Source organism: Meriones unguiculatus, chromosome 8 (assembly GCF_030254825.1).
Source record: "Meriones unguiculatus strain TT.TT164.6M chromosome 8, Bangor_MerUng_6.1, whole genome shotgun sequence".
NCBI lineage: Eukaryota > Metazoa > Chordata > Mammalia > Rodentia > Muridae > Meriones > Meriones unguiculatus.
In genome coordinates this window covers 27,023,364-27,050,528 of record NC_083356.1, presented here as the reverse complement: position 1 = coordinate 27,050,528, position 27,165 = coordinate 27,023,364, and the positions used below count along the sequence as shown (strand labels likewise).

The 27,165-nt window shown below is 40.6% G+C and overlaps 1 protein-coding gene and 1 non-coding gene across 4 annotated transcripts in view; one reads left to right on the top strand and one right to left on the bottom strand.

Annotated features, from left to right (window-relative positions):
• Positions 1–27,165, bottom strand: part of Ptk2 (protein tyrosine kinase 2) — a 207,450-nt gene that overhangs the window by 166,670 nt on the left and 13,615 nt on the right. For 2 of the 3 annotated variants that reach the window (XM_060389300.1, XM_060389308.1), the window contains exon 2: positions 9,429–9,526. The exons of the other annotated variant lie outside the window; for it this stretch is intronic. The gene's annotated coding sequence lies outside the window, so the exon portion shown is untranslated. The remainder of the gene's footprint in view (positions 1–9,428; positions 9,527–27,165) is intronic. 3 annotated transcript variants of the gene reach the window in all.
• LOC132656102 (small nucleolar RNA SNORA44) lies at positions 26,702–26,808 on the top strand. Its single transcript, XR_009594043.1, has one exon. It is a non-coding gene; the product is annotated as a small nucleolar RNA SNORA44 (small nucleolar RNA).

The window sequence follows — 27,165 nt, the reverse complement described above, 5'->3', positions numbered from 1 at the left end:
ACAGATAGATAGACAGAGAGATAGATAGGGAGATAGATAGGGAGATAGGCAGAAGAGAAAAGAGGAGACAGCAGGAGGGGGAGGAGAAAAGAAGGGAGGGAAAGGAGAGGAGCAGAGAGGAGAGGAGAGAACTGGGCAATAAGTGCCTCCTTACCGCTGCACAACACTGTATTTGCTCCAGAAACTATATGGCAACTACAACTGCTGAGTGTACTGAGCACTTTTAATCCCAGTGCTCAAGAGGCAGAGAGACATACAAAACTCTACAAGTTTGAAGACAACCTAGTCTACACAAGGAATTCCAGGCCAGCCAGAACTACATAGTATGATCCTGTCTTTAAAAAAATTCTGGAGAGGTGGTTAAGAGCACTAGCTGCTTTGCCAGAGGACCTGGGTTCAACTCCCAGCACCCACAAGGCAGCTCTTAACTGTACTCCAATTCCAGGGCGCCAACATCCTCAGACAGACAGACATGCAGGCAAAATAGCAATGCACATAAAATAAAAATAAATTTTAAAGAAAAAAGATATAGACAAGGATGAATAGTATTACTCAAGTATGTTTTCCTTCTTAGTGTACCTGGGTCTCCAACTGTAGGGATGGTGTCATCCTTACTCGGAGGGAGTCCTCCCTCTTCAGTTAGACCTTTCTATTAGCATTCTCACAGACACACTCAAAGGTATGTTTCCATGGTGACTCTAAATCCAACCAAACTGTCACTGCTGCCCTTCATACTCCTCAGGACCCTGGAGTGCAGTAGCATGCTCAATGTTTACAAGTATTTGATGCAGTTACACTATTCTGTCATCGTGTGCAGAATCAAGGAACTGGGCGTTACTTGCAAGCTTTACAGAAATGATAATGTATTCAAGAAGTCAATGTACTTAAAAAGGATATGCAAATCAGGAAGAAAAAACAACATTGTAGCTCAGTAGATGGCACTATTCTCCTAGCTGCTAAAAGCATAACCTGCACCTGCACATTTGACTAAGCACAGGACTAAGCTTTGATCAAAAGAAGTGGAGAAGTTGGCACTGCTATAGAGAACTGGGCAAGTTTCTTAACTCCAGACTCAGTTTCTCATTGATTAAATGAAAACATAAAATCACTACCTTACTGAGCTGCTAAAAGAATTAAATAAAAGCTAGGGAGAAGCACTTTGTGTGTAACATTAAGAAAGTAAGTTCAGGGGCCTGGAGAGATGGCTCAGTGGTTAAGAGCACTGGCTGTTCTTCCAAAGGTCCTGAGTTCAATTCCCAGCAACCACATGGTGGCTCACAGCCATCTATGGTGAGATCTGGTGACCTCTTCTGGCATGCAGACGGAAATTTGTATAAATAATAAATATGCAGTTTTTTTTTTTAAGAATGTGAGTTCAAATCCCAGAACTCCATGTAAAAAACCAGGTATGTGGCCTGGAGAGATGGCTCAGTGGTTAAGAATGATTTCTGGGCCGGATGTGATGGTGCCTGCATTTAATCCTAGAACAAAAGAGGCAGAAGAAGGATCTTTGTGAATTTGAGGTCATACCGGTCATACCGGTCTACACAGTAAGTTTAAGGCCAGCCAGGAGTACATAGGGAAACTGTCTCAAAACAACAAGAGTGACTGGGTCTCTGGAAGAAGACCCAAGTTCAGTTCCCATCAACTCACATCAAGTAACTCAGAACAGCTTATAACTACAGCTCCAAGGGATCCAATGCCTCTAGCCTCCACAGACAACTGCATTCAACATGTACACACATAATTAAAAATCAATCTTTTTTTTAAGCCAGATTTGTAGCACAAGCAGCTACACTCCCAGCATTTCTTTGGAGACAAGAGGCAAAGACACAAGAACTACAGAGAGCTCAAAGGCCAGCTAGTCAAGAGAGACAAGATCTTCTTTTTTATCCAATGTTTTAAAGATTTATTTATTATGTATACTGTGTTCTATCTGCATGTTCACCTGCACAGATCTCATTTTAGATGGTTGTGAGCCACCATGTGGTTGCTGGGAATTGAACTCAGGACCTCTGGAAGAGCAGCCAGTGCTCTTAACCACTGAGTCATCTCTCTAGCCCAAGACACAAGATCTTAAAACAAGATAGAAAATGAGGATCAACATTCTCAAGGCTATGTCCTCTAACCTCCACATCATGAACATTATAGCACATACGTAAGAAATAAGATTCTGACTTTACCTAACACAAATAACAGCTACAATGGCAGTCACTATAATGTTCTAGCTATAATTCCTGAGACACAATATCAAGACTGAAAAATGTGCTCTCCACACATCTAGGTTTAAAGGAGAAGCTTTAGACTGAGATCAACACAAGGCCCCACCCACCCATGAGTTCTAGCTATTCATTCACATGAAAGGTACTGTGGTGTCTGCAATTACAAAGATTACATGCAGGCCTTATTTCTAGTCATTCTGTCTCAGCATTCCAACATGAGCAATACTGCTTTTCTAATGAAAGGAATTTATCAGCTCTTGGCTTTTTACTATCTATCCTTGAGAGCTGGTTTTCCCTGGGATTCTAGAGGTATGCCACATGTCTCAAAGGCTATTCCCAAGGCCCCTTGTTGACCTCTCCGAAGACAAACAATTACTGAGCAATTTCCTAAGTTTCACTTAGAGTTCATCTATTTCACAGAAATCAAGATTGAGGCCGCACCACAGCAATGATTCTTACATCCAGTGAACTGGCCTGGAGACCCCAAAACCGAAGTCATTACATGTCTATAATAGATATTCTTAACGGATTTTCCCATAAAGCAAAATACGAGGCATGTTTTTAAATTTATCATTTGGACACACATGTTCTAATACCTTCTATGTTCAAGTTTTAGGACTACAATAAAAAATTTGTCACCATGTTTAATAATATAAACCTAATTTCCATGTAATCTGGTTTAAAGTTCCCAAGATGCTGTCTGTATTAAAGCAGTATGGTTTGTACAATCCAGTAAAAGTCCCAGCAGACAGGATTTTTAATTTACTGAAACCTAAGTTATTTCTACAAGCCCAGGCTTTTTCTCACATTACTTTCTCCACTAAGAACAACCCCCTCTTGAGGAAAGCCTGTTCCAGGCAAGGTTCCCCAGAAAGGAATCCTCACAGTATTAAGAGCTCAACTTACCTGGCCTCTCCCTGGTAATGGCAATGGAATAGTACAGGCAAGCTGCCAGAGTTCCCTCCTCTCACAGAGAATAGGCAATCTAGAGAAGGGCAGCCTGGGAAAGGGTTTGTCTGGCTATATACACTGGGAAGCTTCACAGCTTACAGAAAGGTTGAAAACCCTTACCTAGATCAAAGCCAATGGGGAGTGTAGGCTGTGGCAACTTTAAGTTCAAGAAAACAGAACTTGAACAAGAAATAAATAAAACAAGAAATAAAATCGCACTATATAAATTTACTCCACAATGAACAATGTTTTTACATTGTCACAAACATCAAAAAGCAAAGTGTGGGTCTAATAAAAAATTATTATAGAATCAAAGAGAGAAGGCCAGGGAGAGGTGCAGTGGAAATGTCCTCCAGGCATGGCAGAGCTGTGCTCAAGCCCCACAAGACCCTCACAAAATTGGACCTGTTAATATTCCCTCATACAAGGGGCAGGAACGGACATGGGTAGACTCTGACCTGAGAGTCTGTCTATGACACTCTTCTGAACCCACCCCAGCTGTTTGTGGAGAGGGCAAGAGGTTGAGTTACAGGAGGCTGGCTGAAGTGGGGACTCCAGGGATGCAGATTTCCTAATTTACACCCATGCTGGGGTAGGTCTTTTTGGTGATGCAGATGCCTTTCAGTAAACCATGTTCCTGTAAGTACCCAAATTATTTCACTGGTTCATCAAATTAGACTTGAGTGAAATCTTTTCTTCGGTCTGTCAGAGTCCTATCTGTTATCAACTCATGTTTTTGTAAATCTCAACAATGTCACACAAGAAGAAATAAATTACATATAAAAACTCCCCACCTTAGCTGGGGGTGGTGGCACATGCCTTTAATCCCAACACTCAGGGAAGTAGAAGCAGGTGGATCTCTAGGAGTTCCAGGGCAGCCTGGTCTACAAAGCAAGTTCCAAGAGAGCCAAAGCTATACAAGAAGCATATAAATAAATAAATAAATAAATAAATAAATAAATAAATAACAAGAATCGAAAAAACTCCCCACTTACCATGACATTAAGATAGACACATAGCTGATAAGCACAGAAATCCTGTTATAAAACAGGGATTGAATTGCTGAAAGCAACACCTAAAACAAAGAACTAATTCTGGGAGCCCCTGGAAGCATTTGGTGGGCAGACAGAAGCCTGCCATCTCTGTCTGGGCATTTCAGCACTAGCTAACTTCTGATCAATGTACACCACTTGAAAGGAGGCTTTATTATTACAACAAACTGAATAAAACCACTGAAAAAGTTGTTGAGCAAAGGCATTTCAAATAGCATATCACTGATTTCCTAAACCAAACCACACAATCATTTTCTACTTATTTTAAACTTTTTTTGAATGTGTATTATTTTATGTGATGAAGTGTTCTGCCTGCATGTATATATGTATATTATATGCATGTAGTACCCACAGAGGCCAAAAGAAGGCATCAGAGTTGAAATGGAGTTAGGAATGGTTGTGAGCCACCACATGAGCACTAGGAATCAAGCCAGGGTCCTCTGTAAGCGTAGCCAGTGCTCTTAACTGCTTGAGCTGTATCTCTAAATCCCTCCTTCCCTATTTTTAAGTCTCTTGGGAAATAAAAGCTAGGGAGCACAGACAGCAGCCCACTTTAGGTGGCAATGACACAGAATAGAAGATGTGCTCAAAGACTTTTGGAATCCATACACACTACCAGCTCTAACATGTGCCAGCTACTTATTCTTAAGAAAGGAGCTTTCTCAACTTGATCTTCCTCACATACAGTGGCATTATATTATACAGCTTTTATGTTCGGCAGCAACTAGCAGATACACAGAATAACTACATGTCTGAGTAGTGGGTATGTCCAGAAAGTCTCTCTCATATGCAACTCTACCCCTTTTCTCCTACCCACACAAAAACTACTAACAAATCCTACTGTCCTGACATCCTTGATTGCTACTGCCCCAACCCATGTCACTTCTGCTATGCGCCTGATTCCCTTCATAACTATCAGTGAAGGCATCTTATCATGAGCTCTGAGTCAGACTCCCTCAACAAGTATGACCAGCTTCATCAAATATTGCCAATTCTGTCTTCATTGCTGTTTACTCAACTACAATGTTCTTTTTACCCATGGATCTACTTGGCTAATACAGTCATCTCTGCCATATCTGCCCCACATCTCACTTAGCAGCAAGGCTTATAGTAACCATCCTATGTACACCTGAAACTCTTAACTACAAATTATAGCATGATTTCCTCCACCGTACTTCTCACTTTCCAGTACATAACACAGGTACTCCTTAGGTTCACAGCTGATCAGCTGCTTTACCACTCTGTTTAAGACACTCCTGTTTTATTTCTCAATGGGTCTACTTAAAACAATTAGAGCCATGGCTGGAACTTAATATGAATGCAGCAAACATTTCCTGAACTTAATTGGCTCTTATTATCCTATAATCAATCCACCTAGAAAAAGCCCATCCCCAATGAACATTCAAGGCCTCCTTCCAGAGCCTGTAAGGGCTGCTGAGAGCTACCACTAGACAAAAATCTTACTATCGTAAAGATGGGCATATTCTAGCTTAGTCCTCACCAACTGCAACTGAGCCCATCATTCCAGGACCAACCTCTCCATGCTGCAAAGTCTCTCCTTTCCTCAGACACAAACCTCTTGCTACGAGCACATCTGCAACTCCTGGCAATACCTTCCCCCAACTCTCCAATGACAGCCATATGGCCTGCTTCAGAGAAATGCAGGTCTGTACCTAAAAACTACCTCAACCATCCCATCTTCCTACTACAAACACAGCAGAGATTCAAAAATACTGAAATGAGAAAACCAACTAGTAGAAAAGTAAAATGTTTTCTATAAAATCCCACAGTCAGTAGTAGGTAACACCAAGGTTTGACCTCAAACCCAGGATTCTAAAACTGTGGCTTTCTCCTTGGCCACAGGCAAACCAACCTATACCCCACCACTTACATCCTTACATGACAAACCAAAACATACCAACCTCCTCAACCTTCACATAACAGGTCAGCACAGCCCACCTCTTTAAATGCTTACATGACATAAACATACACAACCTCTAAAGGCCTCAGTGACTTCATGTTCAAAATGTAGACTAATGAGTTCTTTCCTCTGAAGACGTCTAACACAGAAATAAAAACAAGTATCTGTAGAAAGAGGCACCAAAAGATGAGAATCCTACAAAGATCTAGCTCCTGAGAAAGGCCTTAGGCTATTAAGCTGTCTCAACAGATAAAGTGCTTACTGAACATACCTGATGATGCAAGTTTAATCTCTGGAACACATATCAGAAGGAGAGAAACAATTCATTCATATACATATATGTACACTCACATGCAAATACTCAAATACACATATTTACATATATATGTAAATTTAATAAATAATAACTCCTATAGCCCAGCTCATGAAAGCTCTGTACCTGTTTTGGAGCCAATGCTAATGCATGCTCATATTCCCATTCATATTCATATTCTCTCACACACATCATCATCATCTAACAAAAGAAAACTTATTTTGTGACAAGATTTTAAGAACTTCATTCCTACCTGAGCATGTTGGCACAGACTTTTAATCCCAGTACTAGGGAGGCAGAGGCAGCAGACTCTCTTAGGTTCTAAGCCAGCCTGGTCTACAGAGCAAGTTCTAAGTCAGTCAGGGCTTCATAGTGAGAAGTCTCAAAAAAATAAACAAAAAATCAAAACACCAATATGCCTGGAGCCAGTGAGATGGCTTAGCATATAAGGGTGCTTGTCACTAAGGCTGATGACCTGATTTTGAACATACATGTACAAGGAAAAAAAACTGATTCCCATTGTTGTCCTGACCTACACTGTATAAGCGCACATGTGCACTCATACATACACACACACAAACACACCACAATAAACAAACAACTCTTCATTCAGCAGGAATGAAAACTAATGTTGGTTTAAACAGAAATTATAACACAGATGACACACAGCTCTCACACCTGCCACAGGTAGACACAGAGCAGACTCCTCCCCTTACTCACAGGAGCAGGTAGAACTGGAAAAAACAGAAGTGAGACCAAGGACCTCTACACCTTGGCTAGAAAACTGAAACAGCATGCATGACAGAATTTCTCTAATACACAGAAATAAAACAGACTTAAGATGAGAAAGAATTGAGGAGGAAAATGAACTAACTCTTACATGAAAATGGAAGACAGAGAAAGAGCCTCTACTCTAGAAACTCTTGCCAAAATCAAATTTAATAAACTATCAGGAATTTGGACTCTATGAAATTCAAGCTCATGAGAAAGTCTACAAAATGTTAAAAAAGCAAATGTTTGGGGAGGCAAGATGGCTTACTGGGTAACCGCACTTGTTTGCCAAGTCTGATGACCTAACTTCAAGCCTCAAGTCCCACATGAAAAAGAGAAACAACTTCAACAAGTTGTCCTCTGACCTCCACATGCACACACACAGAAAATAAATGTAAAAAAATTTAAACAAATATTCACCAACGCCAACACTCAGACTAAAAATCTGTGTGTGTGTGTGTGTGTGTGTGTGTGTGTGTGTGTGTGTGTGACGGTACTGTTTTCATGTACACCTGAATGCCAGAAGAGCGCATCAGATCTCATTATAGATGGTTTTAAGCCAACATGTGGTTGCTGGGAATTGAATTCAGGACCTCTGGAAGAGCAGACAGTACTCCCAAAAACTGAGCCATCGCTCCAGCCCAAGATTATTAATCTCTTATCAACATACTTGTCCTTGGTTTATTCCCTGACCTAGCAGAAAGCAGGCTCTAGGAATAAGACAAACTTATAGACCTTCAAGTCTACAATCTCCCAAATGTAAAACAAAAAACTAAACTTCACAAATTTAACAATTTAAAACTCATGCAATCTCTCTCTCAGGGTCAATCTTACTGTTTTTACTGTAGAAAATACTATCTAGAATAACTGCTGTCCTGGCTAGTTTCATATCAACCTGACACAAGCTAAAGTCATCTGAGAAGAGGGAACCTCAATTGAGAAATTTCCTCCCTAAGATCAGGTTACAAGCAGGCAAGCCATTCTTTCTCTCCTGTCTTTCCTTCCTTCCTTCCTTCCTTCCTTCCTTTCTTCCTTCCTTCCTTCCTTCCTCTCTCTCTCTCTCTCTCAGACTGAGCTCTGGTTCCCAAGTGTTAGGAGTAAAGTAAACGCCCAGCTTATAGGGCATTTTCTTTTTTAGTTTGAAGGGGAAGGGCCCAGCCCATGTGGACGGTGCCATCCCTGGGCTGACAGTCCTGGGTTCTACCATAATGCAGGCTGAACAAGCCATGAGGGCAAGGCAGTAAGCAGCACCCCTCCATGGTCTATGGATCAGCTCCTGCCTCCAGGTTCCTGCCCCACTTGAGTTCTTGTTTTGGTTTCCCTCAATACGAACCGTGATTAAGGAAGGGTAAGTATAATAAACCCTTTTCTCTGAGAGCTACTTTTGGTCATGATGTTTTATCACACCAATAGTAACTGTAACTCACACAACTGCTAATGATACTGAGTGTTAAGTATATATTATATGTATCTCCAAGTGTCTTCATAACAATCTCCTAAGAGAAATTCTATTTTTAAAAAAAAAAAAAAAAACCTTATTAGTCAGATGAGTAAGTTTAGGTAGAAAAAAAAAAAGTAAGGCTGGAACTTAGTAAGTGGGTAAAGATCGCTTGCTAAGAACCTGAGTTTAGATTCCAGCACCCATATTAAAAATATGGGCATGATCACACATGCTTGCATGCATACATACGAAAAAACATATATGTGGTCTGGTACTATCTGCAGTTTTAGGCATCCACTTGGGTTCAGGATATATTCCCCCAAGGAACTACTATAAATCATCTACTAGGACAAAATCTGAAGCCAGCACTCATGAGAATAAAACACCAGTAAAGAAGACCCTTCTAAAGCCAGTACTGACACTTAAAACTTGGAAATTGTTAACTTCTGTTGTAAGTTTACGTAAATGTGAAACAGAACAGCAGACCTTGTTCTTGAGGTGGCTGTAAGTATTCAATAGGTAACTATTATAATTCATAGTGTTTACAATGTCCAGAGCGTTTTCCAAGCACTGTTCTATGAACAACTAATATCATAATGCTAAACACATATAAAGAATCAATACATAACTTATCAGTCTTCCGTGGCCCTAAAAATCAGTTATGCTCTGCTGTCACTGCTGTATGTTAGAGACTGTGGACAAAGGAAAGAAAAACCAAACAGCAACACCAAAACACAAACAAGAAAAATATACTCACAGCTCAGAAGGCAGCAGTGACTTTGAGAAGAAATCAAATAGCTATTTTTAAAAAATACTCCTAGTATCTGTTTCCTCTTTTCATTGTAGTCCAGAGACCTGGAAGAGACAGAATGCATGCATACATATATAAACATCTTTATTTCATTGCTATTTATGTATTTATTTAACAGAGCTAGGAATGCTGGGTGAGTGCTCCAACACTAAGCTTAACCATCAGCCCATTTGACTCTTCTTAAAGTCCTACCATGCTCACTCTCTTAAAAGTTCTCTTCATGTCTACCATGTAAACTGCTAGAAAATGAATGAATTTAAAGAAAAACACATGGAACCTATCTGCAAACCAGAACCCAGGAAAAAACGATACACGAAAGTAACTGAACACTATCATCAACAAGCATAACCTGCTAAAAAGATAGCAAAGTTCAAGATAAGAAACGACACCAACCCCGCTTGTTCCCACTAAAACTATGCTAAAGAAATAAAAACAAAGTTCAAAAATCAAGCACAAGTATGAGACCTAAAAAGAGAGGAAACTTTGAGGACCCGAAAAGGCTTCTAAGACAGGCATCAAAACAAACAGGAATACTGAGGTAAGGGGCAATATGTGGACAGAAAACAGACAAATTTAAAAGGGGAAGCACAGCCAATGACTTAGCAGACCAGAGGGCAGCCAAGGAAAAGTTGAAGTACCAATTCCATTTCCACAGCAGAATGAACGATAAATGATGACTGAGTACAGTGGCCTTGGTGTGTGAAGATGCCCACACTGCAGCAAGAACCCCAGCAGCCTGCCTGTATGAGCCCTTCTCCCCACCTAAGAGCAAACCAAGAGTCACACTCTGATAAAAGCAAAGCACCTTTAACACAGAGGTAGGGTCAGTCACTGTTCAGCTCCCACAACATAAATACACTCAACTCCTAGAATCTGCCATCCAGATCTTTTTCCTACAGGAAACTGTTAGCCTAATAGGAGAGACTAAAGACACCAACACAAGACTCCCTGGCAAAAAGCCTGTACAGAATATCCTGATGCAAAACTCAAAGGCCCACACATATATTTAAAGCTTTTAAAGACGTTATGAAGTCATCACAAGGAAATAAAGACATGTGAAAAAGGCTTCTACTCAGAAGATAGAAACAAACACAAGGGGCTAGAGAGTCGGCTCAGTGGTTAAGAAACAAACACAAGGGAGAGAGACTAGAGTGAAGCAAGGGCAAAAACTTTCAGTAACCTAGACGTAGGGTTCTACCATCATGAAACAAAGATATAGAATGCTCTTTGCATAAGCCTCTCTATTATCCATACTAGGAGTCTAACTTGCATGACATTGTACATTCAGGCACAATCACTGAGTTCATGGGAATGCAACAGTGCAATCATGTCCAGCAAACACTGTTTTGCGACAGCTGTCCACAACCTCTGGCCTGCCCCTTAAAGGCTACCTGCTCCAGTAGATGTTCCTACACCCATGCATATACAGGCAGCATTAACAGGTTTAAAAAAAAAAAGTATGTAATAAGTTCCTGAGTGAAAAATGGGAGGATGGGGAGGTAACAAATTGCAGAAGAAGAAATGGGGAATGCATTTGATCAAAACACATTAATACAAGCATGTAGTTCTCAAAATAAAATTAAGCAAACCACTCAATATAAAAAGCAATACTTTATAAATATTTTTTAAAAATCTAATAATCAGGGGCTGAAGAGATGGCTCAGCATGCTCTTCCAGAGACCAGGTTTCACTCCCAGCACCCACATGTCAGCCAACAGCTATCTGGAACTACAGTTCTAGAGGATGAGATGCTCTCTTCTGGTTGCCACAGACATTGCACACAAGTTGTACACAGACACGCATGCAAGCAAAACATGCATACATATAAATAAATCTTTTTTTTTAAACTAAAGATTTAAAATCTTTTTTAAATCTTTTTTAAAACTCCCTTGGAAATGGAGTTATGAACAGTTGTGAGGCTCCATGTGGGTGCCTGAAATCAAACCCAGGTCCTCTGGAAGAGCAGACAGTGCTCTTAACCACTTAGTCTTCTCTCCACAAAAAAATAACTATTTTCTTTATTCTTCACTGTGAGTAGACATAAAGCAGTAATAGGACCCCATTCTAGCAGCACTTAGCCCACTGACTCAAGATGTTTTAGCAAGAGGTCACTTAAGACATGTTATGTTCTGACTGTTCCTTAATCCAATCTTATTTCACAACATAAACCAGGGGAGGACTGCTCACCACCACAGGTAGGTGAAAGGTACCAAGAGACCCACCTGCCAACTGTCCTGCCTGCAGCAGGAGCCACTTCGATGTGTAAGTACTTGGTGGAGAGATGGGAGAGAGAGAGCTGTGCAGTGGTTTGAGCACTGTAAAGCGGGGAACTGGAGATAAGAAGGTGGGGAGGAGCAGCTTGATGTGAGTAGCCTGCCCTGTCGCCTGAGGCCCTGGTGAAATCCCAGACCATGCTTCCACTAAGAGCCATGTCTGGGTCCATGGCCATGCAGCAGCAGGGGTCTGTTTCGATGTCTGCAACCCATATTACCACCAAAGGCCATGTGGATGTCCGTGGTCTGAGCCACCAAGTGGGACTATGTTGATGTCTAAAGGCTGGGCAGAGCTGGCCCTGTCCCTCACTGGCTATGGCACTCAGGAGAGCACCTGTACCTCATCTGGGCAGCACAGTAGAGCTGAGCTGGGCCTCGTTACATAGGAGCAAGTGAGCTGCCCCTGAGGAAATGAGAGCACAAGAGCTGACCCTTGTGCAGCATTGGGTGAGCTAGCTGGGAGCAATGCTGAAGAGCTCCCACAGTGATGAAGGCATAGAAGAGTTGGCAGGCTGACCAACTCGGATACCACCCAGACCCAGATCCAGTGCATTGAGTTGGCTCACCCTAACATCTACTCCATCTATGAACTGCTAGAGCCTGGTGAAAGGGCAGGTCCCGCAAATCCAAAGCTGCAGGATCTTCATGACACAGGGCAACAACAGGGTATCCAAGAGTCCTAGTGAGGATCTAGTATTGCTAGTGTAGCAGACACTAGAGGCCTCGATCAGATCAGTGACTCATTGCAATGGACAGAAGCGTATACTGTGAGACACACTGTGACACTCTACAGGTTCCTTGTTTTGTTCTGTCATTTGTTTGTATTTTGGGGGAGAGGTTGCAAGGGAGAAGGGCAGATACGAAAAGACTGGGAAATGAATGGGGCTGGGGTGCATGATATGAAATTCACAAAGAATAAAAAGTATTTGGTTTTGGTTTTTGTTCTTTGTTTTTTTAAGAATATACATCAGCCAGCCACAGTGACACACACCATTAATCCCAGCACTCAGAAGGCCGAGGCAGGCAGATTCAAAGACACTCGGTCTCAAAAATAAAAAATTAAAAAAAAAAAAACCACTATATATATATTTAACAATGAAACTGATAAAAATGTCAGCATAAACTAGTTCAAATGTGGCCTAAAGTACATAGTCTACAAGCTGTATAATTAAAATACATTCTTTCACTCCAGATGGATAAAAGAAAACTGAAACTTGGCTTATTACACAATGAAATACATTTTTAACTCTCCAAAGCTATCTGTAAAATAAGACTCCCCGTCCTTTTTGGCATGATTGAATATATTTTAAGATGGATACAAGCAGAGAAGTAGGGTCCTTGAAACTCTTCTCTCATACACACCTTTCTGCTACTGCTACCATGCTTTTAAAGCTTCTCATTCTAATGTGTAACCAACCCAGACAGAATTCCTACCATTAATCACTCACTACTCCAAGTAACCAGACTAGTAACCACCATGTTAGCATTCACATGATCAAGTAATTGGCATGTTCAGCTCACTAATGCTATTTCAATTTTACACAGACAAAATCAGCAATGTATCCAAGGTCACATGATAAACAAGAAAGCAATTAGATTCAAGCACTGATTTCTTACCACTCTTAAATTTGTACTGCTATTCTGAGTTCCTATATAAACACATCAACATTTCTATTAAAACAAGTATGAGATGGAGAGATGGCTGAGCCTGGTTACTCTTCCTGAGGACCCAAATTCAATTCCCAGTACCCACACGGCAGCTCACCAACATCTGTGACTCCAGTTCCAAGGGACCTGATATCCTCTTCTGGCCTCTGTGGACACCAGGCAAGAGCGTGGTGCACAGACATGCATGGAGTAAAACACCCTCACCCTTTTTAAAAAAGGTACAATTTGAGCTTTACAAAGCATCCATGACAGAAAAACTCTTCATAGAGGTGGGCAACATAGGCATAATATACCAACAAGTTATAAGCTATTTGGCTGGGACTGAGCAAATAGGATTAGCCCTTAGAAAAATATTTGGTACCAACTGCTAAAGAAGGGCCAAACTCAACTATTTAACTAGTTACATCTTAATAATTTAAGTCATATTGTTGGCAGCAGAAAGAGAGGCAAATCAATGCTGCTGGCCATGTAACCCAAAGTCTACTTCAGCAGACTTCCACTCAGATATAACTGATACCCTGAAAATAATTTCAGAACTAGTCACTGTGAAGCAAAGCTGGGGTTTATTAGGAAAAGGAAGTACACGATGAACAGGTAGGTAAGGGTTGGGAAAAAAGGGAGCAGAGGAGAGGTTCTTAAGTATCTTAATGTATGTTATCCTGTGGCTTTTAAAATCACATTGTTTATAGGATTTAATTCATAACCAAATCAAAGATTAAGTAGTTTTTAAAGAAAAGAAACCTAGTTATTTTCATTCCTTTTCCAGTTCCTCTCAGAAAAGGTTTGTCTGTCTCTATGTAGTTATGGTGTTTTATTGTCAACATGACACAACCAAGATCTACTAGAAAGACAATTCCATTAAACAATTACCTAGATCAAACTACTGTTGACATGGTGGCACCATTCCCTAACCTTGGATTTTGGAGTATATAAGTGTGGAAATGGTGAGCTGAGTAGTAAACACATCTTCAGGAAATTCTCTTCTTTTGACTGAGTCATATGACTAGCTGTTCCTATTACCTTGACTTCCTTGCTATGACAGACTATACCCTAGAAAGTGAATTAAAAAAAGCCCTTTCTTTCTCCTTCAAGTTGCCTTTTTGTGGTGACACAGTGTTACGGACTATCTCTTACATTCCAAGACACTGGAACGTCTTACTGGATCTCACAGCACAGCTAATAATAAACTTTCAGATCACTTAGGACTGCTATCCTGCTCTGTACTCAGCCTGCTTGTTCACCTTGCTTTTAAGAGAACGGCGTAACAACCAAGATGACTTGCCTTGGATTTCCCATATAATCCATTTTCACAACATAAGCTAATACACAGCTTTAACTAAGTTGTTTATTGTTCCTTGTCCCTGACCCAGACCGTGTGTGTGATAGTAACAGCAAATGAGTCCACAGTGACCTTGTACAATAAATATCCACCAGGAACATTGAAAGCAGCATGGATATAGTCTGTGTACAGTGGTATTTATAAACATCCTTATCTTGATCAGATAGAATCAGTAAAGTTTCATCCTCTATAAAACAGTTAAAGATTTCTATAAAATAACCCTCATTCCTTCCCATGTGATACTGTCCATGCTGTTCAACAAAAGGAATAGCAAAGCCCTTTATTAGGAACAGATTCACAAGACAGCATTAAGGCAGGCACAGATTCAAGCTCATGCAACAGAGTACAGTCAGGACAGAAACCATGAGCTACACACAGATGGGAAAAAGTGGAGAATTCAAGCTTGCTAACCCTTGGTCATATTATCTTAATATGACACTAACAACATTTGGTGCTATCTTTACTATATATTTAAAAGACCCATACCCATACTTGTGGTATTTTATCATAGCAATAGAAATGTGTAAAAGTACTTTTATTCTCCTGAAATAATTGTAGCCTTGAAAACTTATTACCTGTCTGCTAATGTAGGCCTAGTCCTGGAAGCCTCTATCCTCCGTACAATCTAACCTAGTCCTAGAATGTTGTCAGCCTCTGAGACTTACTGCTTAATATGCTCACCCTTTTTAGTTCTTTCTGAGCTCTTAGCGAGTTGGTTCAATTCAGCTGTTCTGGCTCAAACTCCTCTCCCAGCTGAGCTTCTCTCTCAGCTCCTGAATTGCTCTGCTTGGCCTTAAACTAATTCCAGCAATATTTTCTAATCTTCTGGCTCCTTCTCATTTTCTGGCTTGTTCTATCTTCACCTGTGTCTAGCTTGTTTTCTTATTCAACCTCTGTAAAACTCTCCTGGTAAAAATGACTTTCTCTCCATTGTGACCTGTTTTAAAAAAAAAAAAAAAAAAAAAAACTTTCTTGTTTGGTGTGGTTCAGCCTTAACACACACCTTTACTCTAAGAACTGTGTTTATTATAAACAGCTGATTATGGTGTGGCTCAACCCTAGCACAGACCTTTAATCCAAGAACTTTCTGTACACCAGGATTTAATAGTTAACTGTAGGTTAAGAGGCAGAACAAGAAACCAGCTGACAAGGATTAAGTAGAAAGGAGGGGCATTAAGTTGAAGAGTATTTAAGTCAGCCTACAGAAGAAGCTCTTTAGCTCTTTGGATTTTGGTTTTGTTTTTTTTTTTTTTTTTTTTAAGCTATTGCCTTTTCCCTCCTGGTTGTCTGGTGAGCTAACAAGCTTTTGGTCTTTTGCTGTGGTTTTGTTTGTTTGTTTGTTTTTCTTCTGGGACATGAGCTGAGTAGAAAGGTCAGCTGGGTGCTTTCTCTGCCTGAGCTAGCAAGTTTTCACCTTAGCATCTGGCTGCTGAGTCTTTGTTGGTAAAACCAAATGATTTGGGACTTTTTCTTTGCTATTTTGGTTTTTCAAGACAGAGTTTCTCTGTATAGTCCTGGCTGTCCTATGTAGACCACGCTGGCCTTGAACTCACAAAGATCCTCCTGCCTCTGCCTCACTCCTGGCTGGGATTTTCATTCTTTTAAAACAAAAGAAATGAAACTAGGACAGTTGGGAATCTTGATGTCAGTTTGGTTTTGTTAGCTTTATCAAAATTCTTGACTTTTAGCCACCAATAACTATAAACTGGATTCCAGAAGATTTTGGAACTTCTTTCCTCATGTTTCCATCTTTTTTCCCTTCTATTCTGCCTCAATTTGTGACATTCTCCACTGTCCAAAACAAACTACTACTCCAAATGGACTTCCCTTCTAGGATTAGTCTACTAACTTCTGTACTTAAGACAAGTTGTAGCCTGTATTCTGCAAGAACACAAGTCAGGGGTAATGGTTTTTGTTTGTTTGTTTTTGTTGTTGCTGTTTTTACAGGCAACAGATCAAGAATGTTGGTATGGCCAGACATGGTGACACATACCTTTTCTCCCAGTATTTAGGAAGCAAAGACAGATGGGTCTCTGTGAGTTCAGGTCCAGCCTGGTCTACAAAAGGAGTTCCAGGCCAGTCAGGGCCACACTGTGAAACCCTACCTGAACCCACACCCACACCCAAAATCAATGTTGGCATAATTATAAAAATCACCTGGGCAAACCAAAAGTTCTTAGGCTTCAAATTTAGTTCCTAGCCTAACAGTCTGCAAGCTTGCCATGGTTAGAATACTATGTATCATTCATCATATGCCAGGGTTAGTACAGGGACTGCCATGTTATTGGTATTGAACTACTGACCAAATAAATACCCTAAGCCAGAAAAAGAAGCTATTGAACTTACTTCAGAAATGCAAGAAGATGCTCATTCTGTATGCAGAACAAGAAACACAGAAGCTGCTTTCTAGTCCTTAGAACAATGAAGAGAGTAGAAAAGAACTAAGGTTAGGGGCTGCCCTTGCTCAGTACTAGGAAGATTCTGCCCTAAAGTTAAAGAGTTTTTTAAATGACTATACACAAACTTAGAATTAAATTCATCAATTTATAAGAGTTATGAAAATGTCTACATATCAGATGAGAAAGAAAATTACCTTAAAGAGGATTCAATATTGGAAGCAATACCAAGGACCCAGGTGTCTGTCTGACCTAATTGCTTTATGTCTCCCCCTACTCCCCCTCCCCTCTGGTTTTTCAACACTGGTTTCTCTGTGTAGCCCTGGCTGTCCTGGAATTTGCTCTATAGAGACCAGGCTAGCTTTGAACTCAGAGATCGGCCTGCCTCTAGACTTCCCTACCAAGCGCTAGAATTACAGGCATGTGCCACCATGGCCTGCCTTTGTTTGAGACAGTCTCACTTTATAGCACAAATTGGCTTTAAACTCACTATATAGACTAGGCTAGCCTTGAATCCTGCCTCAGTCAGCCAAGTGCTAACAGTAAAGGTTTACACCACATCTGGCTCTTGATCTGAATTTCAAAGCAAAATCTATCCACAGCCAACAATCTCAAACACAGTTCCACTCTGCACTCCAAGTAAAACCCCATCTACAAGACTCTACTGTGTAAATAAATGACTTAAAGTGTTAAGGAAACATTTTCAGGCAGAGCACGGTGTCGTTCACCTGTAATCCCAGTACCTGGGAAGGCAGATCTCTGAGTTCGAGGCCAGTCTGATCTACAAAGTGAGTCCTGGACAACCAAAGCTATAGAAAAACCCTGTCTCAGGGAAAAAAAGAAACATTCTCAAGCATGGCTAGTGGACACAACAGTAACCCCACTTACTTGGGAAGTTGGAGCAGAAGTATCTAAAATTCAAAATGTGGTGGCAAATGACTGACTCCACACTTGAGAAGTGAAGTCAGGAGAATCAGGAGTTCATGATCAGCTTTGGCTACATAGTTACATTTATGGACCACATTAGAGCCTATCTCAAAAACAAAGTGCAAGGCCCGCCTGGGCTACAGAGTATGTTCAAGACCAGCCTAAACAACATTGAAAGAACTTATCTCAAAACAAAAGGTAAAAGAAGGGCTGCAGTGTGATACCAAGAGTAGAGGAATTTAATTCAGAACGTGGCTGCTCTGGCAAGAGATTTCATCCAAAGACCTTCTAGGTCAGTGTGATCCAGCTGGAATATAAACAGGCCTTTCATCCAGGAGACAGATGCAAGCAGATCTGAGTTCAAGGCCAGCCTGGTAGAGTGCAAGTTTCAGGTAAAGAAAAGCTTAGGTCCAAGTGTACACACTTGTGTACTAGTGGTACTAGTATTTGTGTACTAGTGGTACACACCTTTAATCCCAAACAATGAAGGTAAAATTAGTTTGTAGAAGGAAGCACCCATGTTTGAAAGTGATGTTTAATTGAGTGGAAGAAAAAATGGCAAATCAGAGAAAGATCTAATAGAACAGGTTACACCCAACAAGAGAGAGGAAAAGGAAGCTACTTAGAGGCAACGCAGAGAGAGGAGGCAACTTTATAGGGACAGTAATAGAGGTTGCAGAGATGGAACAAGCTAGACTCAGGTGAAGACCAAATGAGACAGAGAATGAGAAGGAGCCAGGAGACTAGAACAGATTGCTGGAGTTAGTTTGAGGCCATGCAGAGCAATTCAGGAGCCAAGAGAGAAGCCAGATTGAGTAAGTCAGCTGGGAGAGGAGTTTGAGCCAGAATAGCTGAATTGAACCAGCTAGCTATGAGCTCAGAAAGAACTAAAAAGGGTGCGCATATTAAGCAGTAAGTCTCAGAGGCTGACAACATTCTAGGACTAGGTTAGATTGTACAGAGGATAGAGGCTTCCAGGACTAGGCCTCCGTTAGCAGAAAGAGGCAGTAAACCTCTCAGGCAACATTTCAAACAGGTAAATAAAAGTTTCTTTTACACCCATGAGGCCCTACATTTGATCCCCAGTACTTAAAAGAATGAAAAGAAACGTTTTACTGTATGTTGAAGACAAGGCCACTCTTCAAGCATATTCAGAAGAACTAATTGCTGTCACAATATATGACAAGGGTGATGCTATCTAAGAAAGACACCAAATAAATTCCTCTAAAAAGAGACATCAAAATACACTTAAGGATCAAATTTAACAAGTAACCCAGGGGATCTCCTGTATCAACTGGGGAGGTAACTCATCAAGAGACACAGATCATTTGGGCATCAAGGTCCAACTGAAACTGGAGACCAGTACCGGGGCAGTGGAACAGCCTACAAAGCAAAAGGCTCTACCAGGTCAAAGTAAAGAGGTAAGCATATGCCACAAGGACAGAATAACTACAAAGGCTACTTGTTTATGGAAAAGTAAACAGCAACAGTGGCTCAGAGAACACCACCACCAGATCAGCAAATTTAAACAAGACTCAGCACCTTCTGCCATGATACTCAAAACATGGGAGATACAAAACAAATGCCCTCTGCCTAAGAAGAACTAAAAAAGTCAATTCCCTTGGCAAAGGATGATCCAAACAAGTCAATCCTATGATACTGCAAATATCGTAATTATCCAACAAAGATATTACAGCAGTTGTGACACAAATAATCACCAAAATAAGCACATGCACACACAATATGCTCAACATCACAAACTTTCTTCCATGTATCTTTTCACTCCAACCATGAGAATGCCCACTGAACATTACTAAGGACCTCAACATAACTAAACCCAAAGGATGCACTCAATCTGTCAGACACACCATCTTCTCACTTTATCTGGACTTCTTTCAATCCCTCCTCTTCTCCCAAAATTAGTTCTAGAGTTCATCAAGACTCAATCCTGCCATCCCTGTCTGTGCCTGCCTCCTAGGCATTAACACTTGACATGCTATCTTCATGTTCATCCAACTCAGACTTCTCTTCTAAACCCTATCTGTAAACCCAACTGCCTGGCTGTCAACCCTTTAACAATGCTCCATCACTTGCAGTATAGAGACAGGAGCCACATCCCAGAAACTCCCACTTTCTATAAACTACATAGGAAAAAAAGAAACTTTCCCAAGACTGGTAAGAGTCACTATCCTTAGGTTGGTCAGTGTGTAGAAAAGAAATTTATAAAGAACCAAGACCTTATGCAACATCTGCTAAGAATTCCTAGCAGCCTTTGAGAAATAACCTAGGGACCATGGCAACCAGTAGTGGCTGAAACTGCCCCATACAACTAACCCCCAAGGCCCTCTTGGAAAGTGTTCATTCCCAGGTCCTATCACCTCTATCAAGAGAGAGCTAATTCCATATATTTAAAATGAGTCTAAGTAGTTTCTATTTTCCTGACTAAACCTGAAAACCTGACTCTGTATTTATAAAGACCATCTTCTAGACCCCTTAGAGATGTGCAGCATCATTAGAGATGAATAGACAGAATGTACAACAGACGTCTTAAAGTACAGATCTTGCCTTCCAGTTCACAACAAAGCCAAAAAGTAAGGCCCTGCCTCAAAATAGATAAATAGATAGACAGACACATACATGCATGCATACACACATTTATATGTATATATGTATATATATATATATACATACATACATAGATGCAAACCTTTACAGTTCACTACCTCAGTTTTATAATGACCCCTCCTCATTTAGATGCTCATGCCAAAGGCCAACATGCCTTCCTTGACTCATCTTTTTCTCTCACATTCTCATCTAACCTTGCATCCCTCCTGCTGAACTGCCTGGTAAATGTCCTTTGATGCAAGCCTACATGTCTACCATAATGAGCCTCTACCTCTGTTCACTAAATGAATGCAATAACATCTAATTCAGGTAGCGCTGACATTTCACTGTTTTCTATTCCCTCAGTTTCTAATTTACATTTAAGCTGTATAACTTTTTTACCTATTGAATTATCATATTACAACCTGCCAAAATGTTTTATAATTCCCCAAAATGAGCCATTTCCCAGCATGATGCCTGTTCTTTATTTAAAGCCCTAAAAGATATGCTAGAACGAATGTCAAAAATGACAGATACTCTAAGAGTCATGCTCACTAGTATATTTTTATGTACTTTTCTTTCATGGGAGGGGCATTATTTTGGTGTTTGTGTTTGCTTATTTTCAGCTGGAATATCATTCTGTTGCCTGCTCTGGTCCAAGCAATCCTACTGCCTCAATCTCATGAGTACCCAGGACTACAGATGTGTACTACTATACACAACAGCTGCACTTTCAATGACACTACACAGAGATATGTCATACTCTCTACCAAAAAGAAAATGATTTCTTAAATTCTTTAATGACAAAAATAATTTGCTTCTCTAGGTCTCGTGCACCAAAGAAGTGTGTGTGTGGTGGGGGGTGTTTTGTCTACATGTTTGTGATCAATGCACCACTTGCATGTCTGGTACCTGCAGAAACCAGAAAGAGGCCTCAGATCTCCTGTGAATGCTGGGACCTAGATCCTCAGAATAACTGTCAGTGGGCTTAACTCCTGGGCCACCTCTCCCACCCATAAAAGATTATTTTGTCCAAAGAAAGGTTGGAGCTGTTACCTGACTAGTAAGGCAGATCTTCCAATCTCTCTGAGTTCTAGGACAGTCAGAAATATTAAGACACTGTCTCAAAAAAACAAAAGGAAGGCCTGCATGGAAGAGCTTCAAATGCATATTGATAAGAAACCAGTTTGTAGGCTGGGCATCACGACACTTGCCTTTAATCCCAGCACTAGGGAGGCAGAGGCAAGTGCTTCAAAGACATCCTGGTCTACAAAGAAAGTTCAGGACAGCTGGAGCTATCACAGAGAAACCCTGTCTAAAAAAAAAAAAAAAAAAGAAAAGAAAAAAAGAAAGAAAGAAAAAAGGAAAGAACTAAGGAAGAAGCCAGTTTGCAAAAGCTGTAGACAGTACCTCCAATTCCACTGCATTGTGGGAACGACAAAACCAGGGAGATAGTGACCATGCCTGATAGAGGGATCAATGGCAGACCAAAAAGGACCCTGTAAAGCCATGGCATGATCTTGTAGGACTCAGTAGCATGGGTATGTAGCATTCTGCATTTGTCAAAATCTATAAAACTTAAGAAAAAAAAGTTGTGTCTGTTTACCTGATAACCTTAGATGGTAGGATTCCAGACTTGCTCTCTGAAACGATAAGCCATGCTGATGCCAGACTTGCTTTTATAACTCTCCTCCCCCAACAAGAACCCTGGGTATCATATCTCAGGCTTCTAAGGTAAGCAATTCCCTGTGTGCTACTGATGTGAGTGAACAAGCACTGACCACACAATCCATTAAGAGGGCAGAAGGAGCTTACACAGGTCTCTCCTGGACTCTCCCTGTATGCTTTCCATTCCTGATTTTAAGTCTGTACCCTTTTGCTTTAATAAAAGGTATAATACACAGTAACCCTGGTACACAGCCAGTCAAGTCTCATATTTTGAAACTTAAGAGCAAGGACTTTTTTTTAAGCCTTGTGAATAGTTCTTGCAAATAGTTTAATCTTTGGTGGTTGGGGAACCTCCAAATTTTGCAATGCACAGCACTAGAGCAATATTTCTCACAATGCAGGGATGTTCATCTAAAATCATTAGCTAGGAAGAGTAATGCATACCCAGCACTCAGGAAGAGGCAGAGGGATCTCTACGAGTTCAGGCCAGTCAGGGTCACACAGTGAGATCATGTCTCATAAAACAACAAAAAAGGCAAAACACATACTAAAATAAAATGTAGTGCAGAGGACTTGATTCTACAGCAGGCATGAAATGTGATAATAAGGCTGGCTGCAGTTTAATATACTGCTTTTTATTCTCCCAATAGTGAATATCAATCAAGTACACTACTCTCTGAACCACTCATGATCCTGAGAGGACAGGAAGCTGCTCTTACTCAGTAATTCCCAGCTCCTAGCACTAGAGCCCTTTTTAAAAATCTTTAAACTTGATAGACAGGTAGAACTAGTTTTTAAGTTATTTTTATTTTAGTTATTTTTAAACAAGGAATTGAGATTGGAAAGATGGCTCAGCAAGTGAAGGTGCAAGCTTGATGACCTGAGATCAATTCTTGGAACCCACATGAAAGTGGAATCTACTCCATAAAGTTGTCCTTTGACAGCCACATGCATGCTTTATAGCACATGCCCAGAAACATGCACAACCAAAGACAAAACAATAGGGAATATATGAATGTCTTGTCAATCCTCATGTCTTCAAGATAATGGGGAAATTAGTACCAGGAACTATAGGGAAAAGTTGGGCAATGGATTTGTTATGTTTACTTCTGTCTATTACCAATAGTAGCAATGGTTCCAATTTCCTCTCTGCCTTTTTCAGGAAAGCGCATTTCACAAACTGTCATGTTCATCCTACTAACAGGCTTTGGCTAAGCTGTGAATCAACAAGATTCTCTGAGCGATTTCCCCCTAATGCACATTGTCTTCTCTAGTTATCACCTGAACTCACAAGAGAAAGCACTTGGGCCCTAATATTAAATCTGTCTCCACAATTCTAGACTACTTACAGCAATCAGGATACTGGAGGACAAAATAAAACTGGAACAATTTGAATGTTTTCCTATTAACTGGCAAAAAGCAGAGTTCTAGAACAGATGGAATCAAAGACACCAACTCTTTGCCAAACACAGAATCTATCATTAACCGTCAAAAAAAAAAAAAAAACAGTTTCCAATTAGACAATACCAATTTAAAGGAAGTTACTTCTGCCCCCTGGCTCAAGTGTATGCCTTCCTGTAAGTAATTAATGTTTCTTCTTCCAAATAAAGCAAAATGCAAATTAATTTTCCATTGGACAAAGTAGATTGTTAACTTTTTGCTAACACTGAAGTCACAACTATTCCTAGGCTTGAAATCTGGGGATGACATCTGAAACCATATAAGTCTACTGTGACTTCTTTGTCATTACAACAGTCAATCATTTCTTCTAGCTTTACCACTCATGACCCTTTGCCCCAAATAGAAGTCAGAATCTGAGATAGTCCATCACCAATCTCTCCTCCCTAAATTCTACCCCAGGTAGGTCAGATATCTCATGCCTCTGCAGGGACAGCTATGATCTGTATTCCAATCCAGTAACTGAAATAGCTTGTATCTCAAAACAATCAGCCAGCCGCTACTATACTGTCCTGCCCTACCCTAGGTGCTCACCAGAACATCACAATATGCTGTTTTATATCTCACTGGCATATACTTCTAACCTAATCCAAGGACCCGGCAGAACACTCCAAAAGAAACATCTTAACACAGTCATGTAAAATTTTAAACTACAGTCTATAACCTTTAGCTTTGTCTAATGTTAAACTACATGCTGAAGATACCTCGGTCCGAGGCACTCAAATTGTGTCCTTTTACCTTTAAGGATAGAGGCCCAAGGAGAATTTGGGGGGGGGAATTTTTTTTTAATTGCTGATTGATACTTAGGATGCACTTAAGAGTATATGAATTTACTTGACAGCTAGGCTGTGTACAAACAGCTATTGTAAATGTACTAACTGGTCTTTCCTTACAGACACCATTCCAGTTTGTCAGGTAAATACAGCCTAACACCAAGGAACATCACAGCTCTTTTCTGGCCTCCCTCCTGATGAATCTCTTGAGGTACAGGAATTCACTTATTCTTCACAGTTCTGCTTAAAGTTTCAGAGGTTCATAGTTCTAGGAAAGAACATGTCTGCCTCAAAGCAACAATTGACAGTTTAACTCTAGAAGGGAAAGAAACTAGAAGAACAACATAAAGCAGATACAAAGACCAGGAAAAAAATTTTTTTTTTAATTAAAGAGAAAGAGGAGACCAGGGAGCTGCCCTGCTGTTCCCTGGATCCTTGGAACCTTGACTTTCTTTTCATGGTCAGAGTTTGCACAAACATGCTTCAAAATCGATCCTCCACTGTCTCCCTAATTAAGGCCTTTTTCTGCACAACATAATTACAACGCTATAAGAACCTATCAGAGCTCTCAACTTTGGGCCCTTTGTCTGGCTAGCTAAGCCACAGCAGCGTAGCAATTTACTCTATAAGGATGAGGACATGGGGGCTGGAGAGATGGCTCAGAGGTTAAGAGCACTGGTTGCTCTTCCAGAGGTCCTGAGTTCAATTCCCGGCAACCACATGGTGGCTCACAACCATCTACAATGAGATTTGCTACCCTCTTCTGGCTTGCACACATACATTCAGGCAGAATACTGTATACATAATAAATAAATAAATCTTTAAAAAATAAAAAAAAGGATGAGGACAAAAAGTATGGGTTCTTGCCCCTTCTCAGGTAAGTAACTTTGTGACACCTTCCTTATGAGCCCTGTGACTCCAGTGGAACCATCCTGACATATAAATCTGTTTCTGTCACTCTATGGCGCAAAGTTCCTATCAGAAGTGCAAACTTCTCTGTCTAGTAGAAGCTTTTTTCTCAAACTAACCCAACCTGTACTACTCCAAACATAACCAAAACTGTTCAGTCCATAACATCCAAGCCTCTCACACCTCCATGGCTTTCACAACTCGAATCCCGAGGGGACTAATTTCCCCATCTGGCCTAGTCAAGTTTCTGTATGGTTCCTGGGCTACACATTTTTCACATGTTTAAAGGGTTTTGTTTTGTTTATTTTTTAAAGGAAATGGGGATACATGGTGGTAAAAAGAATGTGGAAGGCTATATGCCGCCTACAAAGACTGAGTATCTGCCAAGCCTTGAACTAAAGCACCACCTATAGGTTCCCTGGGTACACAGTGTCAAGGGCACTGCATACATCAAACAGCAAAGCACAGCACATTGGCCACAAAGCTGTGCTGGTCTCACTCCTCACAGATACAGCTTCAGGACAATCTTCTTCCAGGCACAAAACTTCATTCAACAAACATCTTGCAAATTAATTAACTAATAAACCACCTCACGAACAAGCCAGCAAAACCCAACAGGGGAAAAAAAATGAATCTTTAGCAGTAAAATACTGTATGTGGAGAAGATACTAACTTTATTTACATACCACTTCATACAGTAACTACACAATAACTTCAAAAACTGGCATCATAAACACTGTCCAGAAAAGGCTCTGAGATGAACAGAAACCAAATTAATTTACCAAAGTCAGGCTCCAGGCCAAGAGCATTTAAACACAGCCAAGCAATGGTGACACACACCTAAATTCCAGCACTCAGGAGGCAGAGGCAAGTGGATCTCTGGAGTTGGAAGCCACTGTCTATAGAACAAGTTCTAGGACAGTCAGGGTTACATAAAGAAACCCTGTCCCGGAAGAGAGAGACAGACAGACAGAGAGGCAGGGGCAGAGAGAGATAAAGAGATTAATTAATTCAATGTAATACTTAAACTCAAGTCTATAGTTCTCAGAAACACTTTTTCTGGCTGAGAGTGATGGCTAACATGTATGACTCTGTATTTTGGAGGTAGAAGCAATAAAATCAGGAATTCAGGACCAGTCTCAGCTTTATAATTTGAGGCCAGCTTAAGCTTCTGAGTGAGATCTTGTCTAAAGAAATGAGAAATACGGTTGTAGCCATGGGATCTCCAACTGCATACCAGAGTAACTGTAGAGACTTTGACAGCCCAGGTGAGCATGGTGCCTGCAGCTGCCACTCAGCTTTCCCATGTGCATTGGAAAGAAAAAGAAAAAAAAAAATGCTTCTTCTGTTGGTCCTTCTGCTGCTGTGATAGAATGTCCTGACCAAAAGAAAACGAGGGAAGTTTATTTAGCTTACAATTCCCAGTTACAATCCCTCCTGACTTGAGGAAGTCAAAGCAGGAATTAACTGTCAGTCATGGGACTGAAGAGATGGCTCAGCAGTTAAGAGCACTGACTGCTCTTCCACACTACCCAAGTTCAATTCCCAGCACCCATGGCAGCTCACAACTGTCTGTAACTCCTGTTCCAGGGAACCTAACACCCTCACATAGACATACATGCAGTCAAGCACCAATGTACATAAAACAAAACAAATAAATGTTTAAAA